Source organism: Dermacentor variabilis, chromosome 7 (genome assembly GCF_050947875.1).
Source record: "Dermacentor variabilis isolate Ectoservices chromosome 7, ASM5094787v1, whole genome shotgun sequence".
NCBI classification, from domain to species: Eukaryota; Metazoa; Arthropoda; class Arachnida; order Ixodida; family Ixodidae; genus Dermacentor; species Dermacentor variabilis.
The window spans coordinates 83,647,059-83,655,482 of NC_134574.1; positions in this window are offsets into that span (position 1 = coordinate 83,647,059).

Below are 8,424 nucleotides of genomic sequence, written 5' to 3' on the forward strand. Positions count from 1 at the left end.
GTCATTGGCCCCGGGTTTTCCTCAATATCCCCGCTAAGCAATAACATGCTCCAGATACACAGTACTGCTTCACGAACACGTTTCAAACAACCAGGGGGCCACGACACTGCTATCAAGCATTCATCATCACTCCGGAAGTTGCACGACGTGCAATAACTAACCTGAAGGTACATAATTGATGAGTGCGCTGACACGGCAGCAGTGCCGCAGCCCAATGCGCCGAGCAAGTGAGCAGGCTTTTGAAGGGGTGTGGCAAGTGACTCGGTGCCAAGTTGCCAGACAATGGACGAAGGAAAGGCTATTCCTGGCGGCGGAGCACACGGATCGTCCAATGAAAGGCCGGGCAGCGCCTGGATCCAGTTCGTGCAGTGTCTGTTGGCCAGGGGAGGCCCCAGATGAACCGTTGAAGCTGAGTGGGAACGCGGATGACCCAGGATAGCCAGCAGCAGCACCTGAAGGTACATAATTGATGAGTGCGCTGTCACGGCAGCAGTGCCGCAGCCCAAGAAATACTCAGAAAAAGTCTAACAGTTCATAAAACGTCATCAGCTTACTACCTACAAAGAAATGGCACATTAGTTGACATAACATCCATGTATATCGGACCAGACCATAACAACTGCGACACATTCTCCGATTTGTGACGTTTGTTGATAACACCGCTGTTGAATGAACTACTGGCTACCTCCCTTTCTACCTCGTTTATGGCTATTCGCCGAAATTTATGATTGATGCTTCATCTTTAATATCCCTGCTAGCTTCTTAGCGTCTGTGTCCGAACCGTTCGTCTCAAGACTTGACGAATGTCGACAACATGCTCGACTTGATACAGAAACCATGCAACAAGACCACAGGCAGCGTTAAGACAACTATCACCGCGATGTTTCCTTAGGTCACGGAAATGAGGTGCAACTCTGGACACCGGTTCTTACCTCGGGCTTGTGTGAGAGGGTCCTCTCGCGTTTTCTAGGACCCAATATCATTACAGAACAAACGTCCCCTGTGAACTACCGTGTCAATGCGTTCAAATTCTTTCTCACCATCGTTGCCGTGGTTGCGAGGTTGTTCACTTCTCGCTTCTCAAATAGTTAGTTCGGGGTTCCATGCCAGTCTATGTTGAGGCCGGATGGCCTGTTTCAGCGCGCGAGTGCAATTAGTGTGAGCGCTGCGTCTGCATTTTATCTTCCCCATGTGTACATACTGATCATCACCACTCCCGGCCATAATGGTGGTTCGCTGGCTTGCTGCAATTAAAGAGAAGACATGTCGCCTAACCGTTGTTTCTTATTATAAAGATTCTAGGTGTTTACTTTCATAGGCGCTAATGTGGGGAGACCATATTATTCGTATATGAGAAAAATTGAGCCATAATGCAGGTATAATAAGCAAAAATCGCTATTTACTACATCAAAACGTTAAATTATTAGGCTACAATTCCCTTTTCTTTCCTATTTGCCTTCATGTAGTTTAATACTGTGCCCAACCACATAAAGAAATGTTACAATGCACATAAAAGCTCAGAAAAGTATTCTGCGGTAAATTTCAAAGCTCGCTTATAGCGAGCCTGCCTCGCGTTTGATCAAGAGCTTGACCATGTTAAAGCTTACTGATCTATGCGTATAGGTTAGCCCGAGCATAGTAGAACAAAGATTGAAAAATAATTTGCCACGAATATAAAGTAAATTTCATATATTGAGCATAGACTGTTCGCGAGTTAAACAATCTGATTTGGCTGCACTATTCATTATGTAAATTACTCAGATTTGTTGATAGTTTGTTTTTCAGTGCTTTTGACAAGGCACATCGCTATGTCATGCTGCAAATCATTTTTAAGCGGGTTTAGGTACGTCGATTCTGTCTGTCTGTCTGTCTGTGAAGTGACGTTTATTCTTCTTTTCAAGGAAAAGAGGGGACCGGGACAAAAGGCGGTAAGGCCTGACGAGGCCCCGGCACCCATACAGTTGGCAATACCGATATAAATGCAAAAAAAAGAATAATGTACATAGAAGGCGCGACAAATATGTCAAAACAAAGCTACAATGTGCGCAGTGAAACTTAATTCGGCAAAAACAAAACAAAAAAAAACATGTGCAAGGTAACATACAAGCATACATAGTTATACACGTACAAATGCAATGCGTACATGGCTGCTGAATTAAGACGCGAAAACATGCAAATGCAGCAAACTATTGTTGCTTGTCTGCAAGAAATATAGAAAGAAACGTATTTATGAAGAAACGGTAGATACATTTTCTTACATTGGAATTTCGCCTTCAATCAAACGTCGTTTCATGTTTTTCTTGAACACATTTTTAGATAAAAAGAAATCATCTCTAAAGGGAAATTTGTTGAGGGCGTTGGGTACTTGAAAACTTAACTTTTGTTTGCCATAATTCGTGCGTGTACGCGGTACACGTAGTTTTACCTCACGAAGGTTGTATTTTATAGTACTGTCAGCAATAGAGTACAAACTGTTTCTATGAATGTATTGCAACAGCCGTGTCTGTCTGTCTGTCTGTCTGTCTCTCTGTCTGTCTGTCTGTCTGTCTGTCTGTCTGTCTGTCTGTCTGTCTGTCTGTCCGTCCGTCCGTCCATCCGTCCGTCCATCCGTCCGTCCGTCCGTCCCTCTGTCTGTCTGTCTGTATGACTATACATCTGTCGCTCTGTATCTTCTAAGGGTGTTGGGATGCCATGATGGTAATTTGCTTAACTAAACTATTTTTCCTTAATTTGATGATGATATGCGGCACTTGAGATGACTGCATCTCATGTTATAATATTTTAGTACACTGTCATCAATGTCATTATCTGGTCTCTTATGCCATCGTAATATCATCGGGGGGATTTCTTTAACTGCATCGCATGAGGATATGTATGAAATGCATGCGTGACATGAATAACAGGAAATTCAATGTATCGATGACATGACATTCCAAATCTGATGCACGTTCATGACATGCTTTAGATTTTATCACGGGCGTTAATGCCATGACGCAATAGGGTGCATGTAAAGCACAACATGCTTATTACACGTATTATGTGAATGTCATGACAACCTGGTCGACATGTATTTTATCATGGTATTTCTGTCCTGTCATTCATATAAAGTTATGCTTTGCTAATTTGCGCTGCTAGGTATGTGCTTGTGCGTGACCTGTCATGTTATGAATGTATGTCGTACTTGTAATTCATATCTATGTCAGGACATGCGATATCATTTATGCTGCGCATTCAAGTCATGTGTGTCGTTCACGCTATGTCATGTTATAATATAATGACATGAATTTTTCACTTTAGGACATTGTCAGCGCCACACAACTTGCGCAGATGGGTTCGTATTCTTATCATACAACAAACAGCTGAAAAAAAGACATGAGCAAAGTGATTTTCCGCCTTCCGCATATTAGTGCATTGGCGATGTGCGAATTTCATGCTACCAGGGCCCAGTGGTTCCAGAATTTATATTGAGATTAGTAAATTCGTTTTCTTCCACATGTTTACCGAAGCCTTTTCTACAAGTAAAGCGGGCATCGTTTTTGCTTTTCAACATATTTTCTCGTTTGGGACTTTAGGAAAAGGTGTAATAAAACCCCATAGCATATCCCTGAGCCTGTATACGTTTGATCAATAAAAACAAACAAGACTCTGTGAACAATGGTGCTGGATGGTTGGCTGGATTAAAAAAACAAACTGAAGATGGCCTAAAGAAAGTTCGCCTATGAAAATGAAGGACTTAGCGCAACAATTCTTTACAATAGAATAAGTTTAGGTGGTTAAACGATTTCTAAAACAGTCTGTCGGTTGCACTTGTTTCGAGCAAACCTCAGTCCAACAAAAACATCTCATTTAAATTTGGTGCGAAAATTCTACGCCTTGTTTGGAATTGAACTTTTTGAAAGCATATTGGTAGCACTGTGTATTGTCTCGAAAGACAAGAAATATGGTGTAGCAAAACTCTAGGTGGGGGTTAACATAAAGCCGTGGCCCGGTAAAACCTCCTCTATGTAACTCAAGAAATACGATTCTCCACTTCGCTAACTGAGTGCCCAAACATTACGACAATCAATTGTGGTGCTACGTACAGAGGAAAGAGAGAGAGAGCCTCTTCATAATAAAAAGGCATTTTTGCAGTCCCGTATAAAAATATTTATATTTCTTGCCTCTCAAAGCACATAAAGCACATACATAAACGTCCTGTCATGTTTCCGAAATTCACCTGCAGTTTAGCATTTTTTTGAATCGCATATGTGAGTAGTTTCCTGGCAGTGACTCTCTCGTGGCTACACGAAAGAGCCAATGAACTCCACCTTTGCAACGTTCTTGTTCCGGCTCATATGGCTGTAATTGTCCACGTTGTGCAAGTATATGCTGACAGCTTGGGTCGTAGATAACAATTTCATGCTTCTCATACTTCTGGAACCATTTCAGGCAACTCTTCTGCGGAGGCTTTGTGACGAAGGCATTCCTAATTCTCAGGTCGTATCTGCGAAGTCTGCCTGGAAAAGGATCAAAATTGTTTTAACGTTGGCAAAGCCAACTGACAAAACGGCTACTCTTTCACATTATCTTGAAGAGCGCAGCTGCTCAAACTAGATTGATTTACTACATTTTATGTGCCAAATTTCAGAATCAATATTTTATTTGAGCGTGTGAGCAATATATTGGCATATGCTTTTGATCATATAAATGGGTTAATCATTCGCTGAAGACGAGAACTTCTGAATGAACAACTCAGGCCATCGTTTTTTTTTCAGTGGTCTCCATGAGATTTGTCTCGTAGAGACCTCCTAAACTCTACGTAGATGTACTACGTACGTATATTTATTCTTCGTACCCAATCGTCTTATGAGATAATAACTGCAGTGTAAAAATTTTATGAATTAGGCTTAAATACTTCAAACGGTACAATGTTTATTTTATCAAATACTCAGGGAATTTATGGCAGCAAAAATCGATGCAGGCTCTCAAATGCGCTCTGCAGGACGCAACAATAGCGTGCTATGTGGCCACGATAGCCGCAGTAGTAGCAGATGGGACGAGGAGGACGCCACTGCGGATAGCTGGCTTGGGTAGGTGCGCTGGTAGTCATGGAAGCCATTTGGGCCGGTGTTGGTTTTGAAGGCATCGGTGGAACGATGGCTGGATTAACTGCGGCTACTTGTGCGCACGTTGGTGGGGTCGTAGGGGTTAGATGGTCTGTGTACGCTGCACCAGCCATGGATGCCAATTCCTCCTTGATAACGTCTCGCAAATTGGCAGCCGAGGCATGAGAAGGCATAGGCCCTGCGGTTCAGCCAAGATACTGTAGCTCTTCTCGAATTATTGCGCGTATCATTGCTTCTAATGTAGGGTCGTCGGTGGTAGTGTTTGCAGTGGTGCCTGGATGCAGCAGCACTGATTCGAGTTGGTCAAGGCGCTGGCAAATAGCGGCGATATCAGCGACGGTAGCGGGGTTCTTGATGGCTAAAGCATTGAAAGCAATAGCTCCGAAGCCTTTGAGGATGTGGAGAACCCTGTCAGATTCGGTCATGGCCATGTTCACGCGCCGGCAAAAAGCAAGCACATCCTCGATGTAAGACATATGATTCCCCGAATTGTTGCTTGCGGGTGTCGAGCTTCTTTTGTGCAAGGGCGGAACGAACAGCCGGTAAGCAGAAGATTTGGCGGAGCTGCTGTTTGAAAGCGCCCCAGTTGGTGAAATCAACCTCATGGTTGAAAAACCAAGTCTTCGCTACTCGTGACACATAAAAGGCGACGTAACGTAGCTTGGATGCATCGCCCCAAGGGTTAGCCGAACTCACTCGGTCATAGTCGTCCAGCCAATCGTCGACGTGTTCACCGCGAAGTCCACAAAACAGATGGGGATCACGCTGGTGCCCACTGACAACCCAACACGGAGAGGCTGGAGTAGCCGAGGCTGAGATGGTGGAAGTAGAAGTGCCTGTTGGCTCGTCCTGCGACATGCTGGTGGCGGACAGCTGGCACAATCGGCGACCCGATCGACGCTCCAAGAGGTTGAGCGGGGACTCAGAGGACGGAGGGCCGAAGAGCATACTCCACCACTTGTGACGCAGCAGTTATCACGACGTTTATTCCGCGTCAAGATGCAGCGAACCGACCACGCCCGCAGCACAGATCACACTCGAGAGCCAGCCCCACAAGCGATGATGAAGTAGAACCCCATGTGAGACCCACATGATGATGATCATGTACAGATGACAAAGAATAGCTTATAAATTCCCACAAAATATATATATATATATATATATATATATATATATATATATATATATATATATATATATATATATATATATATATATATATATATATATATATATAGACAGAAAGAGCGAGATTTTAGTAAGGCTTTTGACTTGACAAACCACAGAATTTTACTGCATAAATTGGCAAACTATGGTGTCCGGGGAAAAGCTTACGACCTTATGAAATCGTATTTGTCGAACAGAACACAATATGTAGACTTCAAACATTCGTTGTCTTTAATACAAAATATTGGGGCAGGAGTCCACCCCGGAAGCAATTTGGCACCGCTCCTATTTTTAATCTATATAAATGATATTGTGCAAGGTGTAAATGATGCTAAGATTGTATCCTACGCTGATGACATTTCGGTTTCCATATACGGTAGATCAGAAATAGACGTTGAAGAGATAGCAGTCAGAACACAAAATGCATTAAATAGATGGGCAAAATCAAATTGTTTGAAGATTCATTCTAAAAAGACAAAAATAACATTGTACTTTCCAAAAGGAAATATAATTTCTAGGCCGTTGAAGGTGTTTTTAAGCTCTGATACTGTTGAAATAGTAAGTTCTATTAAAATCCTTGGCGTTATATTTTCAAAGCATTTGTCTAAGAATGATTATATTGACTATATTAGATCAAAAGTGTCTTCAGCTGTCGGTGTTATGTTGCGCCTTCGCGGTATTCTTCCTGTAAAGGTTAGGATATTGCTATACAACTCATTATTTCTCTCTCTCTCTCTCTCTCTTGCAGTATTGTCATACAGTTTAGGGCACTACGGGTGTCACTAATTTATCCAAGCTTCACCTTCTTCAAAAAAGACCTGTAAGATGCACAGCTGGTCTTCGTTATTGTTCCCCCATCACATGACTTGTTTTTATTGTCTGAAATCCTGCCAAACTATAGCTTATGCAATTGTGGACGCTGAGTTATTTGTAAACGCTCCTCACGAAGTGATGACCATTATGTTTGTTATCTGGCATAACTTGAGAAAGACACGCATATCCTGCAAACTAGACATAAATAAATTTGGTTAGTGCCGATACCAAGGGCATACTATACAGATTAGTCTATTTCTTATACTCTTCCAGTATTATTAAATAAGTTAAACAAAGAATTGTTTGCCCGATTCAGCATTCAAGTGATGCTATTAGGCAATTTTTTCTTAGCAAAGTTACGTGATGTTGCACTCAGTTTAGAGCTATACCTGCTTTTTTCGTATCCCCATAACCGGTTATTTTAATGCCTATGTTGGAGCTGCAATGAATAGCGCTCCTTTTTACAAAGTGGTTTGTTATTTTGTTTCAGTGTTTATGTGGAAAACCGAAAATCTCTGTCTGTGTACTGTACTGCGAAGTTAATAAAGGGGGCAGGACCTCCCTCGAGCTTACGATCTTTTAGTTCTGTCTCCTTCCCTGTTCAAGAGAAAAATAAAGACGGAATTGAAAATTGAAAAATATGCATCGTACATTTTTGAAAGAGCATTCTACATATGATTTTCCAAAAAGAAAAGCTGCCAGGCCAAGAAGATAACAAGAATCAAGCGCATTAAGTTAAATCCACTCCGATGCTTTACTTTTTCGCCTTTCTTCGTTTTACCTAAGTGGACAAGCCAGAGTGTGAATGTTACAGAACTGCACCAAATATGTTGCTGAAATTATGCAAAAATGCTGACGCAACTAAGCATAGATTTATGTGCAATAATAAACACCAGTCTCAGTTTCTTTCATTCAGACACAAACATGGTATATTTTATTCCTTTTGGCATGAAGAAAAGCATATGTAGGCCAGACAAGTCTATATTTAAATGGGAGCCTTCAACATTGAGCCCCATTATAATGGGACGATTAGGGTGCATACACGGTAAACAGTGCAGATCACGGCCTGAATTTCACAAGTGCAACGCGTGAGCAAAAGCAGCAACCATTAACCCAGAAAATATTCAAATCCTACAAAATAACACTAAAATAAAAAAAATCTGTCAGTACAGCATCTGTTTTCTCAAGTTACAAGAAAATGGCATGATTGTTCACAAACAAACAACCGCGGCACATTGGTATGTGACAACCCGCTGCCTCTTTATGTGCTTTCCTGCCTTTAACAAAGCGTTCCTGCATATTTATTTGCTTCTACGTTGCAAAAACAGATAAATTCAGT